This window comes from Danio rerio, chromosome 22 (assembly GCF_052040795.2).
Source record: "Danio rerio strain M-AB ecotype USA chromosome 22, GRCz13ab, whole genome shotgun sequence".
In the NCBI taxonomy this organism is placed as follows: domain Eukaryota; kingdom Metazoa; phylum Chordata; class Actinopteri; order Cypriniformes; family Danionidae; genus Danio; species Danio rerio.
Window position 1 is genome coordinate 34,038,655 of NC_141042.1, and position 25,028 is coordinate 34,063,682.

The 25,028-nt window shown below is 35.8% G+C and overlaps 1 protein-coding gene and 1 long non-coding RNA gene across 6 annotated transcripts in view; one reads left to right on the plus strand and one right to left on the minus strand.

Annotated features, from left to right (window-relative positions):
- The window catches only part of grip2b (glutamate receptor interacting protein 2b), a 396,185-nt gene that overhangs the window by 177,364 nt on the left and 193,793 nt on the right, over positions 1 to 25,028 (plus strand). The gene's annotated exons all lie outside the window — the stretch shown is intronic.
- On the minus strand, positions 22,908 to 24,936 carry LOC147838597 (uncharacterized). Its single transcript, XR_015522292.1, has 2 exons — positions 23,926 to 24,936; positions 22,908 to 23,555 (listed from the first exon to the last, which is right to left on the minus strand). It is a non-coding gene; the product is annotated as an uncharacterized LOC147838597 (long non-coding RNA).

Consider the following 25,028-nt stretch of genomic DNA (forward strand, 5'->3'; position numbering starts at 1 on the left):
TCCAGTGAGGTAAGAATAAAATAAAAATAAACATTTATAATATATTATTATTGTGTATGTGTGTCTGTGTATGTGTGTGTGTCCACAGTGCCAGTATGAAAATATTTGTAGTTTAAAATTTTTTTTTTAACATACTAAAAAGTTTCTAAGAACAACAAAAATAACATTTTTAAAAATTACAAACAAAGTTAGGGCTTATTGCCCTTATTTTTTATTTTTTGTAAATGTTTAAAAATGAGCAGTTTGCTTTGTTAGGTTTTTTTATTCATTCCGTATGAATATTTGCCTTTAGTAGCAAAAGTTCTGTGCTGAAAAAAAAAAAAAACAAGATCAAAGAAAAGAATAAAGACACTTTCCATCCCCACTGACTGACCTCTCTTCCACCCAAAAAGACTTTTGAACAAGAAAGTACATTTAAAGTCTGCAACTGCAGATTTACATGACTGAGATGTTAATGCTGAACTGCGTCTGATTGAAGGAGATGGAATAAGAGGCAGATTAAAGCCCTGAGATGAAAGATGGAAGTGTCATTGTGTGTGGATGTCCGTTTCTAAGTGGCTCAAAAGACACCCAGTCACTGAAATTTGCCAACAAAAGGATATACGTGTTTAGGCCGTTTGCATGGCACACAGCTTTTTGAGGAAAATGAAAGATACAAGGCTCGGCTAATGAGTACAAAACAAAAGCTCATCCTTTTGATCTGTGTCACAAGTTGCTGGCTTTGCAGATATAGCCAGAAGGAGGTGATTTATTGCTTTTGCGTGCATGCATTATTATTTTTTTCAGAGGCCTTACATTCACACTTTCAATGACTCACTATTGTGTGCAAAGCCAAACAATTTTTTGAAGACGTTATTATTTATTTTAATCACGAGGTGCATTTGCTTTTGAAGTGGGTTTATTGTGTCTGGCTAATGTTTGAGGGAGGAAAAGTTTCAAAACAATGTCCTCGGACTGTGAAAGAGGTCAAAAGATGTTACGTCTGTAAGTTGCAAGCATAACAAATCCTGTTAATGGGAAGTTTAATTGTTTTAGTTCACATTTATTGGTGAAGTGTTGTTTCTCGCCAGTGACGCTACTGGCTTGCTTGATTTGGGACTTGTGGAGCTGCACATACATGGATTTGCTCTTCAGTGTTTGGATATTCGCAGTGAAAATTAAATCACTCCGAACTGAACTAAACTGAACTACAACTTTGAAAAACTGCTTTAATACACTCTACATTGTAAAAGCACTATTGAAAGATCAGAATCAGAAATAGTTTTATTGCCAGTTATGTTTACACAAACAAGGAATTTGTTTCCGTGACAGAGCTTCTACAGTGTACAGAATTACAGAGACAGGACAAAACAGATAATAAATATATTATAAAAAAAAAGTAACTAGTGAATGCATATATACAAATTAACAAGTGTATGTAGAGCTATATTACTTGATACAAGGTTATCTGTGCAGCTGTTATGTGCAAGTTAGCATGTAAAGTGTGTTGTTAAATAAGTGTATGTGTATAAAATGTCTATATAGAGTAGTGATGTTGGTTCCATAATTTCTATCATCAAGTGTTCATGAGATGGACTTCCTACCATTTTGTTAAATTGCTTACAATACTATTTTGAGTGTTTATTTACAAATGTGCATTTAAACAGTAAGTTTTATTTTACAGTTATATAAATAAAACAACTTTTGAATAAAAAATAGGAAAAGATAGTTAATTTAAAAATACAAATTTATTATCATCTATCATTTACATTTAGTCATTTAGCAGACGCTTTTATCCAAAGTGACTTACAAATGAGGACAAGGAAGCAATTTACACAACTATAAGAGCAACAATGAATAAGTGCTATAGGCAAGTTTCAGGTCTGTAAAGTCTAAGAAGGAAAGCATTAGTAATGGAATTTTTTTTTATTTATTTATTTTTTGAGTACAGTTAGTGGTAGAACCAGAGAGGCGATTGCAGATTAGGAAGTGAAGTGGAGACTAAATCATTACATTTTTTTTTACATCTATCATTAAATTTTTTATTAAATTTTTTTTTAAACCGGTTAAAACTTGTTTGAAACTAAACATTGAAGCCTACAGGCAAATATATGTAATAACTGGCCAGAACATTTAACTTGATTAAATTTGGCCATTTGAATTATAAGAACAATTTTAAAACAATAATAATAATAATAATAATAATAATAATAATAATAATAATAATAATAATAATAATAATAATAATAATCCAACTTTTGGTCTTTTGAACCAGGTGTTGTTTGATTCACCTATTTTCACCAATCCTAAGTGCAAACCTACGCCCTTGAGCACATACCCTGCAGGTCCATGCGTTATGCCATTGCTCTTCTGTAATAAACACGTTATCCTGTTCTTATTCGTAAGTCCCTAGTTAAATCAAAGATGTCCACTGACACGAATTGTAACTGAAACATTGTTTGGAAAACTAGTACTGTGTGAATATGGCTCTACTGAAACTGCCAATATTCAAGTTTTAGGTTGGGTTTCCACCAAAGCATTTTATGTTGTTGTCAATGGTAGTGTTTTTTTTTTTTTTTTTTTTTTTTGGTGGCCTTTCTGCTGAGTGGCCTTTTTCAGTGAACTAATCATTAGTAAAAAAAAAATTACTGTCATTAGTAATTTTACAGTCATCGCTGACTGCTCTAATGCTCTGTGCGTTTATAAATGTCACTTGAGTTAGTTGTTTAATCACAATTGAGTATACCATGTAACTATCAACAAATTTTCTACTAAACAATTTCAACTTGTAACTGTACAGTGGTAATACTTTGTATCATAGCAACTGACTAGGCCCCATTTACACTAATACATTTTAGTTTTAAAGCAAATAACTTTTTCTGCAGTTACAACTTCTGTCCACACTACCCCAGAGTTTTTGAACCATGAAAACAGAGCGTTTTGGAAATGCTGAAGAGGGCATTTTCATTTGAAAAAACGCTGCTGCTCTGTGTCAGTGTGGGTGGCGAAAACAGAGACTGATTGGGGCTTTTTCTCAATATTAAGTTCAGTATTGCATAATTTCCTAGTAAGTTCAGACTTCGCAAGTTGGATATGGAAAACAAACTCTGGAGGACACCTCGGGTAAATTATCAAGGGGAACGGTGTACTTTATAAAGTCATTCAAATAACCTTGGCTACGTTGTTTCACTCATCTTAGCAATAGAATAAAAATGATATAAAGAACTTCCTATTTTGATGTTAACAACTTAACAGACAACAAAAATGTTAAGGCCTGTAGCTACATATATGACCATCATCTTCACTGTATACATATTTAAAACAAAATGGAGTCTATAGCATAACTGCCTCCTTTCATTTTCATGGAACAATATGAAACACACATATCCTGTCTCTTTTGCTGGATATCAGTTTTGATAATCAATAATGGCCATTATAAAAGTATAATGTACAATAAGTTTGTACAATATAGGAAATCAAAGCAAGCAATCAGTCAACTGTGCAGAGTCAGTGCATGTACGTGGATATAAATTAATATATTAACTTATCTTTGCGCTTAACCAAAACAGGTTACCTGAGAACAAGTAATAGATTTAAAAGACCAAAGAGTTGTTAGATAGAAACAAAGTGAATTAAATATTATGTTTAACAACTAATGAGATGAGATCCAGCAGTAGATCCTTCATGAACCAACGTTTTTTCCCTCATCTGGGGAGGTGTGCTTAAAGCACCCGCTGACTACCTGTAGCTCAGATGTCCGCAGACGCTACAGCTCAAGCCAGAGTGTGTGCGTGATCATGAGATTTTCATTTTCAGCTGTATAGTGTGGGCAGAGATCTTTTCAGAAATGTTAGGTAAAACACCAGTGTGGACGTGGATCAAAGGGTGTTTTAAACCTAAAACGAAATAGGTTAAACAGGGCCTGAGACTAGCGCTCGCGTTTCTGCAGCACAAAAACGATTCATTGAACATACAGCCATAAAAGCTATCTTCTGAACAGAATGTGATTAGAGAATATCAAATAAGAAATATCAAATAAGAAAGTCTCATTTGATAGCAAATGAAAGTTATCCTTTGAAAGTAATATATTATAATCTGAAGTCTGTGTACTTTTGTTTCATTTTTGCTTTTTCCCTTATATCGGTTAGATTTTAAGATTATAATATATTACTTTTAAAATATCTTTTCCCAATTTTCATGCGCAAAACAAAACAAAAAACACTACAAAAATAGTTTAACGATGTTATTGTTTATTTAGATCTTAAGGTGCATTTGCCTTAGAAATTAAATTTGAATTGAATTGAATTAGTGTATTTTGTCTGCCCTAAAGTTTGAGAATGGGAAAGTTTTGGTTTGTGCTAGAGCTCAAAGGATTTGTGCTTAGGTTTTGTTTCAAGTCATGAGCATAACAAATCCTTTTGACTGTGAAGTTAATTGTTTAAGTGACAAAGAGTCAACATTCAAAGCATCTTTTGTGGCTGTAAGTTAATCTGAAAACATTTTGGGTAAATGAAATCATGACCCAGACCTTGGGAGTGTGATGGCGTTTTCATTAAATTGCAAATGGGAGTTGTAAATATGTTTTCCTTGTGGCTAGAAGCCAGCGACTGCTCTTTTGTGTGTTTATCAAAGTAAATGATTCTAGCACAGAGACTGTATTTAGCACGGAGGAAGGCTGTTTGCTGTAGCAATTATTTTTTTAATGATATTGTTTTCAGTGTGGCGATGCTGTTGGCCCTGGGCAAGGATTAACAAGAGAAAGGAAACCGCTATTTTTGGTGGCAATATGTTTCTTTGCACATACAGCATGCAGGCTAATGTTTATACTGTATAAAGTCTATTTTTTCAGAGTTAGTTAATTATGTTATTACTTTAAGCCCAATAAAATTGTAACAAGATTTAAAGCATATGAGGTGAGGTAACACTTTAAAATAATAGTCCATTAGTTAATGTTAGTTGATGTATTTACAAAGTATGAACAATCTGCAACATCTAATAATAATAGTTCAACACTTACTTAGGGAAAATTAAAATACAAAGTTCTGCTTGTAAACATTTAGTTAATGCACTGAGAGTTAGCAGAGCTAACAGTGAACAGCTTTATTTTCATTAAATAACATTGAATAAGATTATTAGCTATTGAAATAAATGTATTGTTTATTGTTTTTTAATATTGATAAATACATTAAAATTAATGGACCTTTACTTTTTAAAGTGAAAACCATTTACTTAAAGGGCCATGAAACCCCCTCGTTTTAGCAGGGTGTTTTCACACCTCTACTTTGGAAAAAGTCAGAAAAGTCCAGCTCTGTTTAGGGGGGAGTGTCGGAGGAAGAAAAGAGGCTTGGTGTGAGAGTGTCTATTTTGGCGCGCTGAATTTCAGAGTCAAAACACACACCCACAGTGGACAAAGTGACTGTGTTTACATGGACATCTGTAGTAGAATTATTTGCCAAATTATTAAATGGTGGACTTTAACTTCAGTTTGGCTCTTACATTCAGGGAATTCGTGACAAACAAGATATTTGATTCAAGGAACTGCTCTAAGCGTGTATTTTCATGCAATGTTTGATACCGCACGGCGAATGAGAGAAAAAAACCCTCCGCATTTCCCGGAAACTTAGATGCACATGACAGGTAGCGTCAGAAAGCCGCGTGTGATATTCCGGTCACAAAATCCTACACGAGGTTATAGTTTGGTTGTAGTGCTAACATGTTTACACTCGGTGCAATAGTTTGTTCGATACAAATAAAATACGAACTGAATAAACAGAGCACTGGTCGCTCACTTACCAAATCTGTAGAGACAGGACAATAACCAGCAACTAGAGCCGCGTCTTTATTAAGAGGAGACTACAAGCGAATCCGGATCTCAGCGTTTGCAGATGAGAACAGCTCTCAGGTAAACAATAATCCTCCTTAGACACGTAAGTTATTGTTGTCGAGCGTCGCGTACACTGTTAATCCACACGCGACTCCAGCTGCGCTCTCACAGAGAGAAAATGAAAACAAAACTGCAGCAAACTATAAAAGCAACACTTCACGCTTGTTTGGCCAACACAACGTGGCGTCTCTGTCGTCTAAACACTGTGACAGTAATGAATATTAATGAAGTTGCACAATAGTGAGCGCTGATTGGTTTAAACCAAGCCTTACTCATGCATTACTGCAGCACACTCTGAGACGTAATAAGGCCCACTTTGGTACAGACGCCCAGTCTGCACGCTGGAAACGCTATTATGTCATGGCCGTGACGCAGCTTCAAAAATTTGTTTCAAACCGGAAGTACGAATTTGCTTGAAATAACGCAAAAACAACCAATTTACACTTTTTAGTGAGATATAGGTGTCCTAATAGTGTTTTTAGCAGTGTGGGACACATATACCACTGTCAACAGCTCAAAAAATGTGTTTTGGTGTTTCGTGACCCTTTAACAGGTTTTTACATGGTTTTTTGTCAAAAGTCATCATTCATGTAAATTCTTTAGTTCGACTGCTATTTCTGCCTGTTCATTTTGTGATTTAATTAGTTATGAATGAAAGTGATTTGAATGCTGCTGAAAACTTCTCCCTGCCCCCCCACATTGACTATAATATAAATCTGAATATAGTTATTTTTCTTGCAGTTAAAATAATATTTCAGCACACTTTCATAAATGTAAATGTTCATAAATACTTAAAACGACAAAATATTATTGAAAGGTTTAAAATGATCTTTGAAGTAAACATGTTTTAATGTTTTGATCAACATATTAAAGTACTTGTTTGTAACTTAATATTATACTTAATGTATTTGCAATGTCATAAAACATCATTATTACTAAAATATAATTAGAAACATAATTAAATAAATTACAAAAAAGCTTCAACATAAATGGCAATACAGTATTTTGCCTTGCTTACCACAATAATCATATTTTGAAGAAAAAAAGATTTATGAAATTACATAAACTCAAAGCATTTGTTTGCTGCTAAGTCAAACTACTTATTTAAAATGAGCTGAATAGACACATTTCTTTTGGGTTTTCTGAGGACAACTTAATTTTTGATCGCTTATAAACTCCAGATTGCTAGTAAACTCACAGATTGCATAGAACTACAAATCCACCTCTATAAGTACTACAAGATCCAGTCTTGCACCATGCACTCACACCTGTTCCAGTTTCCCACTTATTAGACTATTAGAATCTATTAGCTGCTCAAGGACTGATTACACTCACATACTGTATATACAGCTCACTCTGACACCCTCATTGCTGAGTCCTATAAACAGTATTGTAAACATTGTGACACGGTTTCCTTGCCTTGCTTTGCTTTGTTTCCTGCCTGTACTAGCCCATCGCCTTTGTTCCTGACTAAGACTCTGAATTTGCCTTCATAGATCTGTTTGCTCCTGATTGTGACCGTTGCTAGCCTGACCATTTTAAATAAACTTGTTTTATTTAAACCGCATGAAAATTTATATATATAAATTTATATGAACCGCACCCCTGTTGTCAGCATCACTTCACAATAAAGTTTTATGTTAAATCCACTAAAATTTATAAAAACTATTGAGTTAAATAATTGATTTGTGTTGGAAAAATAAGAAGAACTTGGGTGGAACCCTGCACTTACAATGTACAAAGTGAAAAAAACAAAAATTACATTTAGTTGATTTTTTTTTTAACAGATCCTTATGCTTACAGAATGTGGAATAGAAAAGAAGATATTTTTGAGAAATGTTAGAAGTGTAGTGGGTTTAGAAGTGTAGTGGGGGGAAATATGCTGTTATACACCAGTACAATAAAAACTTTGAAAAGAAAATTAAAATCTGAGGTAAGAAAGTAAAAATAAATAGCAAGATAATATTTAGTTTAGTACCTCTACCATCTTCTTGTAGATGACGTTATATGAGTTATATCTGGTCAAACTGTAGTTTTTGTAGAAAAGAATGGTGTATCAACCTCCTGCTAATTTCAAAGCACCATGCTAATACAGCTAGCTAAACAATAGATGACAGTGGCGGGGTAGGTTGAAACACGAGTTTTGAAAATATACAAACACTTACACACACATACATATGAATGTGCACGTACAGACATGCACACACAAACGCACATGTGCATGCTTAAACACACACAAGATGCACATACACTTGCAATATTCACATGTATTGTATAGTTGCAGTCATTTATTTACAATAAAACTGTTGTTGTGGCATATATCACTTGTAGTACGCTTAGTTTTTGTGCATTTTGTTTACCTGTTACAACTTACCCCAGTATGTGTTACAACCTACCCAGTAGTGGGGTAGCTTGTAACAAATGACCACTTTGTATTTGTCATCATCTCACGAAGTCTGTGATATAGTTTAAGAAATGTAAATAGTTGAAATTTGTAGTAGACAAATGTGGGTACTTTGCCTAAAAGTTTCAGTCATGTAGCTAAAAAAAAAGGTAGTTTTAGGTGCTCAAGAAAAATTGTGTTACAATCATCCCTGGTCTCCCCTACTAGTGATCTGTTTGGCTGTATGCATTGACATATCAATTTCTGAGGAAAAAGCACACCATATCAACATATTCCTGTCTCACTGTGTTTTGCAATTTGCATTTTGAGAGCGCTAGTGCCTTTATAAATGATTGAAGAAAATCCTGTCTCTAACTAGTCACAATAACCGTGGCCTTATTTGCATGATTTTTATTTTTTATTTATTGAAGTCGTTGAAAAGAAGAAGTCCTTCATTTTCAATTATGTCTGCCTCGACCCTGTAAAATTTCTTACAAGATTCCTCATTTTAATCAATTTAAACATATAAAGGTGAGCCATTTTCATTCTGGAGCTCATTTTAATAAAGTAATCAGAAAGTCGCTTACAGAAAATGACTTCGTCTGTAACTTATATTGGTCACTTTCACCAAAATTTGTAGATTTTAAAGCTGAAGAGCTCCCATATTTTTAAGTAGCACTGACGCAATCAGCGTTAGCACCATTTAAAATCAAAACATAGCACATCTTACTCTGGTTGGTGCCATGACAATTGTTTGACAATAAACAGTCTAATAAATGTCTGTTGTGATTCAATATGAAATATCAATTATTTTGGGGAGGTCTAAGAGCAGTAATTTGTTACAATCATCTGTTATTTGCTTCTGATAAAATAGATTTGACTGCAATGTTATATATATATATATATATATATATATATATATATATATATATATATATATATATATATGTATATGTGTGTGTGTGTGTGTGTGTGTGTGTGTGTGTGTGTGTATGTATATATATGTGTATATATATGTGTATATATATATATATATATATATATATATATATATATATATATATATATATATGTGTGTATATATGTGTATATATATATATATGTATATGTATATATATATTTATATATATATATATATATATATATATATATATATATATATATATATATATATATGTGTGTGTGTGTGTGTATGGAGCGAAGTGGTGGTGCAGTAGGTAGTGCTGTCGCCTCACAGCAAGAAGGTCGCTGGGTCGCTGGCTCAGTTGACATTTCTGTGTGGAGTTTGCATGTTCTCCCTGCTTTCGCGTGGGTTTCCTTCGGGTGCTCCGGTTTCCCCCAAAGTCCAAAGACATGCGGTACAGAGGAATTGGGTTGGCTAAATTTTCTGTCGTGTGTGTATGAATGTGTCTGTGGATGTTTCCCAGAGATTGGTTGCGGCTGGAAGTGCATCCACTACGTAAAAACTTGCTGGATAAGTTGGCGGTTTATTCCACTGTGGCGACCCCGGATTAATAAAGGGACTAAACCGACAAGAAAATGAATGAATGAATGAATGAATGAATACAATAATTCATTTTCTTTCAGCTTTGTCTCTATTTTAGTGGTCGCCACAGTGGAATGACAGCCAACTATTCCATCATATGTTCTACACAACAAATGTCCTTCCAGCTGTAACCCAATATTGGGAACCACCCATACACTATCACATGCACAAACGCACTCATACACTACGGACTATTTAGTTTACCCAACTCGCCTGTACTGCAAGTACTGTGGGGGAAACAGGAGCACCTGGAGGAAACCCACGCAAACACAGGGAGGACATGCAAACTCCACACAGAGAAATGCCAACTGAGCCAGCCAGGACTCGAACCAGCAACCTTCATGCTGTGTGGCAACAGTGCTAACCACTGAGCCATCATGCTGCCTCATTTAATATACATTCCAGTTGTATTCTGTTATGATCACCAGCAGTGTTGCTCTTGCAGACTGCTGTAGAACACTCACATTCAACTGAACTACAACTCCCATCATCCACTTCACTCACACAGCTGAAGCTGTTCAGGACTAATCACATGCATTATATAGTGACCATTCTAACATACTTCCTTTTCTGAGTCTTGTATTCTGTTGTGAGCGTTACCAAGCATTTGCTTATATAGTCTTGCTGTGTTTTTGAGCGTTGTTTGTTTCTAAAGTTGACGATATTAGCAGGTTTGGCATGCTGTCTCGGGAGAGAACCCTGAGCTCTGATACAATTGAACCTAGGTCTTCCTGCCTGGTCAATTAGCATGTAAGAGGGTCTGACATCAGATAGGTCTTGGGAGCTCCCCTTGTAAAGGAGATAAGGCAGTAGGGTGAAATTTGTTTATTTATTGTAGGCTTGGATCTGTCTGATTAGAATATAGCTGATTACAGATGAGATATCAATTAAATCACATGCTCCTCTTGAATTTAGTTTATAAAACTTCACTCATTGTTTACACTTATTGTTACTGTCACTTTGATTACGCTATGGATTACCTGCATGCTATCGTCTGTCTCTAAATAAACATTACCTGTACGACCACTATCTAAAGAAAACTGGGTTTGGATCCTTACCTCTGTTACCACCCAACTCAGTACATTATGAAACACATGAGAACTCTTGTAATCATTGAAAAATCATGTGAAAGGATTAGCTCACTTAAAATTCAAGAAGTCTATTATTAATTAGGGGCCAAGCACTGTAGGTGCAGGATTTGAATGGCAGCCCATATAGGCGTATGCGGGAAAGTTGTATAATTTGGCACATTAATCAGACCAAATATGAAGTCCCAAAATCAAACTCTCTAGCGCCACCACTTGTCCAATCTTTCACTTATGTTTATCATGATAACTTTTGAACCGAATGGGCTACAATCAAAATTCTTTTTTCCTCTGATTCCTTGGCTCAGTCCGATTCAAATCATTTTCCGTCATGAATTTTTTTGCGCTATTTTAAATTTTTCTCAAAACCTATTTGATCAAACTCGTCCTAGGTCGTTTCTCCGATTTTCACCAAAATTCAATCACATGATCTACAGATCATGCCAACCAAAAGTTATGGAATTCAAGTTGATTAAGTCGACCGTTTTCTTTTAACTTGCGATCAAATTTAACGTAGAACTTGCAAAAATGGACTTGAGGTGATATCTCCGTGAAGCATTCACCGATTCACACCAAACTTGGTGTGTGTTTTGACACTAGGGTTTGAGGTTATATGCGGAGTTTCAGCGCACTGCTCCCTAGTGGTCCGGAGATACAAAAAAATTGCTTTTTTGGCTTATAACGTCTCAACCATTCGTCCGAAACTCATAAAACTGGTCTCATTACATCCGGCAGAGCATGTAGAGTCGAATGATGTCTGATTTTCACAGGTCAGCCATTTTGGGCGTCAACCATTTGGATTCTTCGCTAAAACAGCTATATTTTACCAACACATTCACATATCATTACAAAACATGGTATGCATCTTCAACCCCATGCCCTGAAAGTACTCAAAAACTTCCGGAGCAGCGCCACCTTTTGGCCAAAAGTGCTTGGCCCCTTAATTGCTGCTTGCAGCTATATTTACACTTCTGTTGTTGTAATCTATGAGACCTTTGTTTATCTTCAGAACACAAATTATTTTAGATGAAATTATGAGCTTCCATAAACAAAGCTCATCTAAAAAAATTTTTTTTTTTTTTTGTTCCAAAGATGAACAAAGAGGTTTGCAACCACATGAGGTTAAGTAAATAATAACACATTCATCATTTTTGCGTGAACTAACTTTTTAAGGCCAGATGAAAACATGGGATGTATAGGACCATCCAATTCAAATCACAGATCCACTTATTTGTTTGCAGTGACCAAAAATGATTCCAAATGTGTTGTTTAATTTCCTCTAAGTCCCTTTAACTTTGGGCAAGCTTTTAATTAACTGTATGATGAGATGGATTTACATTTGTTTTTATCTCCACTTGGATTTTTAATGCTGTTTTGATATGTTTTAATTTACTGTAAAGCACTTTGTGACAATGTCTGTGAAAGGTGCTATATAAATAAACTTTTAATGACTTACTTAATGTTCCATAGAACAGGATTACAGTGAATAAAAGATGACTGTCCCATAGTACTTTCCTAAATCTTTTATCTGGGATTTAAGAGTAAAAGGTTGATCATTGAAGAATCAGGTCTTCATAATTAAGAATTTTAATTGGTATTTAATGAAGATAACAAACTCCACATTGCCAAGAACTCGAGTAAAAGTACCTCTCTCTCATCCTTCTCGCTTTTTAAATTATGTCTGTACACTTGGCAGCCTTTCCGATTCAGTCTCCCTTCAACCTATATCTCTTCCCCATTGAAAAAACACCCCTTCATGCAATCAATTTCTTCATGCTCATTCTCAGCGCCCGTGCCCTTGTTCATGCACTCCTTCGCTCTGGAGAAGCTGTGATGGTGCTTTCGGTTAATCAGCTGCAGTGTTTGGGCTCTGAATACTAAGAGGATGGTGGCATGTGTCCCGTGTGCTGATATGAGATGTGAAGCGAGAGCGTGGCCTATCTCTGCATGCTGCGATGGCTATCAGACCTCGAGGTTTGAGGCTCAGTGGAGTCCGCTGTTGGCATCTGTATTGATCTGGCTTTGTTTGGCTTCATTTGAGAGGCAGGGAGGTGTATAAGACTTGGCAGAGCAGCGAGTGTGCCGATCTGATAGACTGGGTGGAAACTGATGAGGTTTGCACTAGGGCTGCATTATATTGGAAAAGTCTGACATTGCAATGTTTTGTTTTTCTGCGATATATATTATAATATGATTGAATTTCACCAGATGATTTAAACAGTTCTATTGGGAACAATTTCATTTATTTAGATAGATTGGGATGACGTCTTTTTCTATGCAATGTATCTGCATAAATCATTGCTGAGGATCCACGTGCAGTTTAATAATATGAGTAGTCATGCAGGCAGCGGTCAAACAGGTAGCAAACAGGAGCATAAAGGTAATCCAAGATCGTAGTTCAGTACAGGCAGCAAAGAATCCATAATGGGAAGACAAGGCAATGATCAAAACACAGAAAGACTAGACAAGATTAATGCTTCTTATTGCTACAGGTTAAAAGGAAACAAGACACAGCAAAGTGTGTAAGAATGTGAGGTGTATAAACTGTCCAAGTATTGAGTCAATCATGAGCTTTAGCTGTGTGTGTGTGTGTGTGTCTGAATGATTGTCAGCTGTGGCAGGAGTGATGAGTGCAAGACATCTGGTAATTGTGGTTCATATTAGTGGCACATATGTAGTTTTCCAGCGATCTGAATAGGCTAGTTATTGTCTTGTATCAGATCTTCACCATATAGTGCAGCCCTAATTCAGATACAGAAATTATATAGTCAGTATATTATACAGAAACTATTGACTTTCATAGTAGAAAAAACAAATACTATTGTTTCTAGCTTTCAACAAAATAACTTATTTTGTGTTCAACAGAATAAAGTAAAGTGTGAGCAAATCATGACAGAATTTTCTGTTTTTGGTTGAACTGTTCCTTCAAGTCACAGGATGTAATTTTTTGCCTTTAGATGGAGCGTATTCCTAGTAAACAATGACTAATTTTGATGATGCCAAGACAAAGTGTGGAATCATAGAAGTTGTGGTAGTATTTACATCTTAAGAGACTCCTGAAGAAATCATGTTCGTGGAAGAGCATTTACTGTATAATGGCAGTATGAAGACTTGAAACAATTGTAAAAAAACATCAGGTTGAAGTAAATTTAAAATTGTTCAGTTTAAGGTACTGATCGATCAAACAATTCAGCAGTTCTGCCTTTCTGGACTCCATTAGGAATATGAGGATGAGGATGGAGAAACACACTTCAGTGATAAATATTCTTTGCATTTGACAGTTTTTTTTGTTTTGTTTTTTTTTTTCATTTTAAGGAATACGAAATTTGTGTTTGTGCCAGAGTGAATAGTATATACACATTCATATTTTGTTTGTCTCAACACAGAAGAGCTATCAGTCAATAAATGAGACTCTAGTTACATTTTAATTAATGCAGATTCTCATATACATAAAATATAACACTGTAGCTGTCTTGCTAACCAAAAATGCACGGATTCTTGACTCAACTTTTTTTTTTCTTTACTCACTTTTACATCTCACAGAACTCCAAAGCACCTTCGCTTAAAGAAGAAACAACCCTTCTCTTCTTAAAGGAGAAACAATTCTAATGCGTGTATGTGTTGTGAATTTTTGGCTAATTAAATTCAATTCATTGCTTTTACAATGTAGATTGAAAGCAGTTTAACACAGAAGTTCTTGTAAATAAAACTGTGTCAGTCCAGTTATCAAAGTTGAAGTTTAGTTCAGTTCAGTGTGGTTTAAGTTTCACTGCTGTAAGTCCAAACACAGAAGAGCAAATCCATTAATGTGCAGCTCCAGCAGTCCCAAACCGACAGTGGCAAGGAACAGTGGCACGGAACAAACTTCACCAATTGATGAAAGTGAAGGAAAAAACCTTGAGAGAAACCAGGCTCAGTTGGGCACAGCCATTTCTCCTTTGGCCAAACTTCTTGTGCAGAACTGCAGTCTATAGGTCCCGGAGGCTGGAGAATGCAGCTGAAGAACTAAGCACCAGTAGCTCCTACAATGAGTTACTTTACTAGTTATTTAAAAAAGTAATCTGATCATGTATCTCACATTACTTGACAACAATACAGTTAGTCTACTTTTTTACCATGAAAGTGAAGTGCTGTACCAGTGGTTATCATGACTCACGAATGCATAAAAAAATGGGGCTGGTAGAGAATTTACAGATGGTAATGTTTTGCTAATGAAACTTAACTACTTCTGAATCCCAGATAAGCTCCTGTGACTTTCAACTTAAGCTACTATCATCCTTTAGAGACTGTAATATTCCTGTAATATCAGATGTTGATGGCACAATAGAAGCTGTGAAATGTTAGTCTGCAGGCCTGCTGTAAAAAAAAACAAAAAACATTGTGTGTATATATAGGTCCCACTTTATATTGTTGCTTATACCTGTGAACTTACATGGTAACTAGATATGCAAGTAGTATGTAACTACAGTGTATGTACACACTGGTAGATGGTATTTACTTGTGTAATACTGGTGTAACTACACACTGAATAGTATGTGTAAGTTCAAATGTGTAACAGGACATTGGTAACAACACTAAGAAAGTACACATCTGTAACAAGAATTATGTAAGTGCATTGCGTAACAATATGTACTTGCAAGTGTTTTCCCACGGATGATTGTATAGCAGAACTATACAAACTGTAAACTGTTGCTAATTCAAGAAACATCACTTTAGAGCTAGATTCTCTGTCTAAATTGTAGATAAGTTATTTTGCTCACATTTTAAGATTATAAGACTAAATGCCATCAGTCTAAAGAGATTTCCCAGTATTTCTCTTTTGCAATTGGGATATCACAATGATTAACCGTGAAAAAGACAAAGCAAGGCAAGACTAGCAGATTACTATGGTATAAATACAGCAAACATCATTCAAGGAGAGAAATATCGTTTTGGAATGTAACTTACCCATTTTATATTCATTTGTTCTGCTGTAGTTTGAAATGTACACTGAGAAAACATTGGGTTTTTGTCTATATGGCCATCTTGTCGTGGAATGTCAATTGTAAATTTCTTTGCTCTGCTCAACATGACAGGCTGATGGTCACCAACGCGCCGAATCTCTGGAATTTTAAATCGGCACTATCCTTAACTAAATAATAAAGGTATAGTTGCAACAGCTGCAATATTTGTCAGGTTATTCTTTTGCTTGGCACTATATGTGGCCATAGTAATACAAAAGGCTGAACTGTCTGAATAGCCAGAACTGTTGTATAAATATAATGTGTGGAGTGATATGAGTATGTGAAGTGATAAAATAGTTCTGGAAGTTTATTAAAATTTGTGTATAATAATAACTGAGAGCTAAACATTAGAAGTACAAGAGGAAAACACTTTCCTTGAGTTTAGTAATGCACCCCAAATATTGAAAACGGACTGAAACTGTGATGTTACTTTAAGACTACTAGGAAAAAGCATTCTGACACTTCCAGCGTCTTCTTCTCTGTATGAAATATTGATGGGGGCTCATTCTAAAAAATATATTCCAACTGGTTAAATGTTTTTTTTAGTTGTGAGGATAACAAGCTACTGTCTAACATGCTTTTGTTTTATACCACGTTGCATCACAGCTTTGTTGCAATTTGTTATGGTTTATGTAAGAAATTAGAAAGGTAATGCTGACTCGCAGAGGAGTATCACAATGGAGTGTCAGTCAAAACACTTGAAGCAAGATCAATTTCTTGGAGTTTTATTTACCAATGCCAGTACATTCTCTCCACATGGTATAAGACTGGTTTCTACATCATAAAAACATAAAGACCAAACATATAAATCAATAAACAATACTCCATAAATAAACACAAGGAAAAACTAAATATACAAAATACTTCTTAAACACTACAAGAAACCGTAACTCACATTGACACGCAGCCACAACACATGAGGAGTCCAGAGCAGTGAAAGACTGGAGCATACTGTGACACTGAAGCCACACTATTTAAAGGGGCTGATGATTTGGGTAATAGGGTGCAGCTGTGAACCATGTGATAGGCCTTCAGTGCGTGTATCAGAGAGGTTTGAACCAACAGTGGGCAGGGCTTCAGGGGTCCGTTCTTCGTACCTCGCTTAAATGATCTAAGATGATTTGGCAGATCCTGGATCTGTTAATCTTGATAACTGATCTCTCGCTAATTTGGTTCTTCAAACAAGTTCGCGAATCAGATTAGAATGTCTGGATAAACTGATCTGAGATCGCTGCGTGTGTTGTGAAGGACAGATCTATTGATCCTAGAAATCATGATCAGCAATGCAACGATTGGCTGACAGCACAGCAGCGTAATGACATCATCTGATTAATATTCAATTATCCATGTGAGCAAAATTACATCAAATTAGCAGTAAACGGTTTGTTAAATATGACACGCAAGAACTTTACACATTTGTAGATGTGTAAAGCATTTTGATATGGGTAAAGGCGTCTGCAACTTTTGTGAAGCATCAAATCACCGTCATATTAACTATCAAAACATGTTTACGACTGCATTAATGTATTATTTATTTTTTTATGTTTATATATATATATATATATAAAGTTATAGTTATTAATAAAATAAATAAAGTTATATAGATTAATAAAACTTATGCAACCTGCACTGTCAAAATGAAAGTACAAAGACTGCCACCTGGTGGTGCACAGAGAAAACTTATTGATATGAACTTTTTAGATCGCTTTAGTACAAATTGTGTATAATAAACATGCACAATATGTAACATTTTTAAAGCAATAATACATTTATGCAGTCATGAACATGTTTTGACAGCTAATATGCCAGTGATTTGATGCTTCACAAAAGTTGCAGACGCCTTTACCAATTTCAAAAGGCTTTTGTAAACAACCAGTTATTCTTTACACCGATTAAAAAACAGCTACTGTAATAAAGAAAATATTTTCTAAATGTAGAAATAAATACATTGATATGCATTGAAATACATGATGAATACTCTTGACACATGAAAGTGTAAAGTCTGCAGCTTACAACAAATGTGGAAGGTTATTGCGTGTCATATTTAACAAACCGTTTACTGCTAATTCGATGCAAATTTTGCTCACATGGATAATTGAATATTAATCAGATGATGTCATTACGCAGCTGTGCCGTCAGCCAATCGTTGCATTGCTGATCATGATTTCTAGGATTGATAGATCTGTCCTTCACAACACACGCGGCGATCTCAGATCAGTTTATCCAGACATTCTAATCTGATTTGTGAACTTGTTTGAAGAACCAAATTAGCGAGAGATCAGTTATCAAGATTAAAAGATCCGGGATCTGCCAAATCATCTTAGATCATTTAAGTGAGGTACGAAGAACAGAGCCATCCTAACAGAGCTGTTCAGTCAAAAAACCAATTTATAGGCCACACCTGAAGTCTAATTGACCATAGGGAGTTGCTAATATCATTTTACAATAATAGTTTGCTATTTATGAGTTAAAAAAAGGTCTAAAAATCCCATGGGTATTTAAGTTGACATGTTTGACAAATTAGACAACAGCAACACTTTGTATCAATTTGTTAGCAGCTTAAAGGCAAAACAACATCAACATTTAGTATAATGTATGTTGTGGAACAAAATGTGAAAGTTTATGAAAGTAATATTGAACCCAGAGCTTAACTCATAAATCAAAAAACACTATTGTTGGAGTGAGAACTTCAGAAAGAGACTCAAAACAAACAAACAAAACAATCAACCCAGGCTCATTCTGATTATGTACCCCTATATACTGGAGAGTGCCAAATATCAAATACATCACAGGAGCTACATTGTTTTTGTTGTGATCTCAATTTTCTCTTGTGAGTGTCATTTGTGCCTGCCGTTCTTACGTAGATTCACCATAGGCAGCTGTTGACTGACTGACTGACTGACTGAACGACCAATTTTTCCTCTCACCTCCTTCTCAATCCAAACCATAGTGTTTTAAAAAGCACTGATTGATTAGCGCTTACCCACTTCCCTAAACCCTACCGACAATGTTTTGAAAAGGAATCCAGAAAAAGAAAAGCCTTCGCAGCAGCCTGATTTTTACCACATTTTTAGATTTTACCACACTCTCACCTTGCTATTTACTTGTTTGTTTTATTTTTGGCTTTTGTTTTTGTCTTACCTGGTTTCTGGAACCATTCTTCACCAGATTCAAACCCCAATGTCGTGGTCAACTCCGCTCTGCGTCTCAAATGCTCAGACGTACATGTCAAGCCACTGAGCAAACTGGTAACAGTGGAAAAGTCCACACAGAGGTAAGCAGGCAGTTGCCAGCATGAAAAGGATTAGCATCACACTGCCCCGTAGCGTTCTTTTTAAACATGAAATGTAGCCATACGTTCCTCTTGCTACATAATATGTGACCTCCAGAAATGTAGCTATGTAGGGCTACATTTTGAGAATGAGCCTCTGCTGCAAAATGCTAATCACAAACTAAGTAGTTGTATGTTTTAGCACTTTTTATTTTAGCTTTTAGCTATGTTTACAACTTTATACTTGTTTTGCTTCTGAATGTGAAACAATTTTTGATGCGTGTGCTAAAGATGCTAATTAACATACAGGTTGTATAACAACAAACAGAACAGTTGTATCGAGATTACTACTGCTTTAGTGCCTCATACTGTTGATATACTTTTTCAAACTTCATTCTTACATAGCTTTTATTTTGGATACGTAGTGTATTATATTTGTTGGTATTTAACTAGCATTAGCTACCTGAAGATTGTGTGCATATATCAACTCTCATTGTGTTTAACGTAAAAATAACTGCTCTGGATAAAATGTATTTGTCTTAAAAGCCTGCCTAGTTAAATTCCCCTGCTGTTTGCAGGCAGTCAATCATCTTATTGGATCAGGATTCAAATTAGCCAAGCTTATTATTTTAAAGACAGGTTTATGCCTTTTCATTATAGCCCTGATTGTCATTTCAAATATAATGCTGGGGTAAAATCAGCCCCTCCTTTTCGGGATGGCATGCTATTAGCCTCAGATAGACATATCAAATGTCTCATTTTTATTATTCATAATGCAGTGAGTGCAGATGGGTTTTTCTGACATGTGCGCAGCCTTACTGCCCTCTACTGATTAATACCTGCCATACAATATTCATATCCCATCCTCATAAACTTTCACTTATATCTAGGTGAAAAACACAATTGATTTGGGTCAAAATAATGAATATATTGACAAAATATTACTCAGAATTACGCATGTGTGAATCTCTTTGATGCTGCTAACACTTTCTGTGAATAAAAATCTCAGTTTTATTCTCATTTTCTAAGATTGGGACATTTTATCACTCGTTTGCGATCATCCACTTCTATGAGTTAAAACACTATGACTGCTTGGTTATTCAGACCACAAAAAGCCACTCTTCCGTGCTATTTAGACAGTAAATTAAAGTTCTTCAGTCTGTTTTATGGTTGTTGAACCGCGCACATGTCAAAGACAGACACAGGAGGTTAAGTGTGCCTTGGTTCAATGAACAAACAATATCGAAGTGGCCGAAGGCAATCTGAGAGTGAAATAAAATGCACTGTCAAAGATCCAAAATATATCATCTTTTATGAGTGTCCTGTCCTCTGGCTGGATCACTAATGGCATCATTCAAGGCTGATGCTAATAAACGGCAGCGCATTACTGCAGCTTCCTGGTCTGGAGACCAAATAGCTTGTTGATGAGCCTGACAGAACTGAATCTGTTTGCACTTTTGCTGTCATTACAAGTCATTACTGCAGTTTTACTTTCCATTTGGTGCTTTTACAGCAATACTGTTATTTGGCAGCATGAAAACTTTTTTTTGCCTGATCTCACGTTAAAACGTAACTATTTTATATTTTGTTAGTTTAGTGGCTAATTCGTATGTGTTCGTATGAAAATATACGATTTTTAAAAGTAGGCATGGCGCCTAAACCCTTAAACCCAACACTCACTTCAAAATGAGATTGTATGATTTCATACAAATTAGCCACTAAATCAAAAAGTTACGAATTGTTGTGATTTAGCGTTGCGCAAACCTATCCAGTACATTTAACTGAAATACAGTATACTAGGTTTAATTTACTAAAACTTTTGGTTATAATTTTATCTAAACCAAAAATGTACTGAATATTTGTGTTTTTTTTGTAATTTCATTCTTTCTTAAATCAGCAACATGCTAACGTCAAACGTTTTGAATGTAGCATTGTGTGCACTGTTTAAATCTAGCTGTGTGTGCGATGTAATAATAGCAATTTGCTAATTTTATTAAAATCACTTTAGAATCCAGTCTGTATTTTGTCTTTAGTTAGCATCATGCTGACATCTTGTGTTAGGTTAGCATGATAACATTCATTTATTCATTTGCTTCTCAGATAGTCCCTTTATTAATCAATAATCAACTGCCAACTTATCTAGCATATGTTTTACAAAGCGGATGCCCTTCCAGCTGCAACCTACCACTGTGAAACAACCAAACACACTCATTCAAACACATATACTACGGTCATTTTAGCTTACCCAATTCACCTATACCGCATCTTTGGACTTGTGGGGAAACCCACGCAAGCGCAGGGAGAACCTGCAAACTTCACACAAAAAATGGAACTGACCAGACCGAGGCTCGAACCAGTGACCTTCTTGCTATGAGGCGAAAGCGCTGACCACTGCGCCACTGCACCACCTGGCATGATAACATTCATTATGGTTTAATATGGTGAGTGGGCCTGACAAACCACCTGTAAGAGACACACCCTTTCCCTATCTATATGTACTAGATATTTTCTTATAAATACTATGTTACTAAATGCTAAACTAACTTAGACTTGTCATGGAATTTATATATCGCTGTTCTCTGCTAATTTGAAGTGCTTCTTTTATCCTCATTTTTAGTTGCTTTGGTTATAGTGTTTGCTAAATGAATAAATGTAAGTGGATGCAAAATATTTAACATCAACGCTTATTAAATACTCTTTTAAATGCAGTCTTCTGTTCTTTGCAGAGTTTTCTTATGCTAACACCAGCGTTTATTTAAAACACTGGCTGCGTCCGTTTTCGACTACTACTCAGTAGGTACTGCATTTGAATTTTTATGTACTACTCGACCCAGGGGCGGACTGTGACAAAAAATCAGCCCTGGCACTGTAGCCACACCAGCCCACATTATCACACCGACACACCCCCACCCTCGGACACGCACATTCACTACTTTTATTCGTGTACAGATGGTGAAATAATATGAGCAGTACCATATGTAATAGATATTTAATAGATATTTATTTTGTGTTTGGACTTGTGAGAGAAACCGGGAGGAAACCCATGCGAACATGCAAACTCCACACAGAAACAACAACTGACCCTGCCGAAGCTCGAACCTTTGACCTTTTTGCTGTGAGGCGACAGCGCTATCCATTGTGCTGCCCCCTTTAGCACTGCCTTTACGGTCCATCTCTGACAATTAGCTTGTGTTGCACCTACAGTTTGTTTGACATTCTTGCCAGATTTTGATTATGTACGCGTAACCTCTGATTGGGTCGGCCTATCTCTAAACCAGCTAGCCATTGCTGATTGGGCCAATGCTTAACATTTATTATTATTACTATTATCATCATCATTATCATCATCATCATCATAATATTCACATCTTGCAAGAAACAAAAACTGCCTGAATGTAAAAGCAATAATTATGAATTTTTTTTTTTTTAAATAAAAAATAGCATACAGGCCCACATTTTAAAAATGGTCCAGCCCTTCTGGCATTTGCCAGAATTGCCAGATGGCCAGTCCGCCCCTGACTCGACCATTAGAAAAGTACTTTCTATACAGAACGAATGTGAGCACTATGAATGGAACTCAGATGTACTACACCCACCATTTTGTCATTATCACGAGACCTACCCATGTCAGTTGCGTCACTTCACTCCCATTAAAGAAATATCTCGTAGTGCATCATGGGATAGAGTAGCGTCCATCCAATGCGCACTTCAGAATCTCGCCGGAAGTAGTAGGTCATCTGGGTACTTCTCGCATACTTCGAATTCTATGGATTTGTACATAGGTTGCTACTTGGCACGGTGTTTAGCGGGCTATAAAAGTATGCAATTTTGTTTGTTTTTGTTAGCAAAATGCTAACATTGACGAAGGCTTTTACAATCAAGTCCTGTGCTTTTTTAGGTTGTTAGCTTAGCAGCATATATTTTAACATGTAACTTTCAAAGTTCTAACATCAATTTTATATATGCAGTTTCTGTATTTGAATTATGTTACCTTAGACTGTTTATTCATTTAGAATTAAATCGTTCTGTGTTGTTTAGCTTAGCAACATATTAAATCATCTTTTATTCAGTTGCCGTTTTAGTCAGTGACATGCTAAAATCGGAAATTTTCAGTAACTTTTGAATCAAGTTTTGTCATTTTCTGTTAGTTTTCAGCACAATTTCAAACAGATTACATTTTGAATATTATTTGGCCACTTCATATTATAGGCCTCGCAACATGCTAACTCAAACCATTTGAATAATTTAAAATCACACGATTTAGGGTTTAGCTTAAAAATGCTAACTTCAAATTTACTTTAGAACTTAACTTTCGCATTTAGTATTTTGTATATATTAATCGACATATTTTTACTAGCAAAACCAATGACTTCAGAGCAATCAGATTTGGGCTTTTATATAACCCTGCTGAAAAATCCAGCTTAAACCAGCCTAGGCTGGTTGGCTGGTTTTAGCTGGTCAACCAGCCTGGTTTTAGAGGGGTTTTGGCCATTTCCAGGCTGGTTTCCAGCTATTTCCAGCATGGTCTTAGCTGGTTAGGCTGGAAAATGACCAGCCAAATCCAGCTAAAACCAGCCTGGTTTAAGCTGGATATAGCTGGTTTTGACTGGACTCCCAGCTTGGCTAGGCTGGTCAGCTAAAACCAGGCTGGAAATGGCTGGAAACCAGCCTGGAAGTGGCCAAAACCCCTCTAAAACCAGCCTGGTCGACCAGCTAAAACCAGCTGACAAGCCTAGGCTGGTCTAAGCTGGATTTTTCATCAGGGAAAGGCTACTTTTTTTAACTGCTCTGCTTAACAGGTGTTCCACAAGCAGTCTATTGTCAAGCTGCAACCGAGACTACAATAAATCTAACAAGACTGAAGCTGAAACCTTTCATTCAGTTCCCTCTCATTGCAGGGAAGGTGACACTAAACAACAGACAAATCCACCTCGAGCAGCGACCATGTGATGTGTGAAGCTCAACACAGCCCAGGTTTTTCCTCTCTGTGAAAGCGATACGCTTGAATCCCGGTGGATGCGAGCAATCAGGATGTTGCAGGAACAAGAAAACGCTCCAGAGAGGAGCTGATCAAAGCGGCTTCTCTTTCCCCGCCGCCGTCTTGTTGACTTGTGATGACACAAGCACAGACTGATGAATATTTGATCCCATCCGGGCTTGCACTTGACACAACTAGCGCAAACCCAAAGAGCGGCGGCACAACAATTTGAGACAGCGTGCGAAAAAATATCTGCTCACGTCTGGCGCCCACCATATTATTATTTTCTTCTTTGTTAGAAGAGGACAGGGTGAGAGAGAGTGAGGGGAATACGTAAATGTCCTATTAATTTATTGAAGCTGTTTGCACCATTTTCAGAAATTGCAAAGGGAGATGGAGCTATTTTAGAGTCGACATTGTGTACTAACAATTCTGCATTAGTAAAACATGCAAGTAGAGAAGTGGCCTTATTTCTTAAGAAATACAGAATAAAATATTAGTTTTTTTATTATGCCGTGTAATGCAGATGATATAAAAAAGAAGGCTTTCATTAATGGTGACACCAATTTTAATCCAGATCACATTTTAATCTACAGAGTGAAAGACAAATAAATTAATAAATATGACCAGTAATCACATTCAAAAAGAAAATTAAGACCCTTTTTATTTGAATTCTGACCATAATTATTAATTTCCTTGTTTGTTTTCAATTGCATTTTTTTAAGGAAGTAAAAACAGAAAATTTATTTTAATACTGTGGCTGCAAAATCAAAAACAAAGACAATAAATTTGAGGCCAAATGATGACAAAATAATTGTAGCAATAAACTTATTTCTAGTTGAAATGTATTTAAATATATATTAATAATTCATTCATTTTTCTACAGTTGAGTCCCTTGT